Consider the following 735-nt stretch of genomic DNA (forward strand, 5'->3'; position numbering starts at 1 on the left):
GAAAAAGAAAGAAAAAGAAAAACCCCTTTGTTTCCATTTTCTGGAGTTTATTTTGATAAAATATTATTTTATATGACCATATAGACATAGCTATTGAGGCTTTGCGATCCTCTTCTAAAAATACTTTCATTTGGTTTTATTATGTATGTATATGCCTAGTTTGTTGTGTTCTGGTGTATTTTTTATTCATTTATTTTTTTACTGTCTAGTGTGTTTACTTAAAGATTGTCATGCATCTTCTAATTACCACAAATTAAGGAAACTATGCAACTATCTTTAGGTCTGGCTTAATTCTCTTACTGGGAAAACTTTTTTCAATATATCAACATTAGTCATTCAGCATTATGAGACCATACCTGTGCATATATGGAGTTATTACAGAATGCCCTTTGGCAATATTTTCTTAATCCTTCTATCACTGAAAAACCAGGTAGGCTTGTCATTTGTTTTCTATGAATACAATATGGCACATTGAGCAGATGGCCATTTCCATCGAAACAGTATTTAAAAATTTTTTAAATGTAAAAGAGAAGGAAAGTAAGATATATTCTTCAATACATCTGAAAAACAAATGCTTATTCTGTAATAGCTTATATAAAATAAATAAGAGCACACTGTAGATTATAGAAATAGATAAGAATATTATTCATGTAGGAATGTTTTTCTTCCTTGCTTCCTTCAGTATTATTAGTATACCAGGGTTTGCCCTCAAGGCCTCAAGTTTGCTCATATTGC

This window comes from Megascapheus bottae, unplaced genomic scaffold, assembly GCF_031878675.1.
Source record: "Megascapheus bottae isolate mThoBot1 unplaced genomic scaffold, mThoBot2.hap1 HAP1_SCAFFOLD_83, whole genome shotgun sequence".
In the NCBI taxonomy this organism is placed as follows: domain Eukaryota; kingdom Metazoa; phylum Chordata; class Mammalia; order Rodentia; family Geomyidae; genus Megascapheus; species Megascapheus bottae.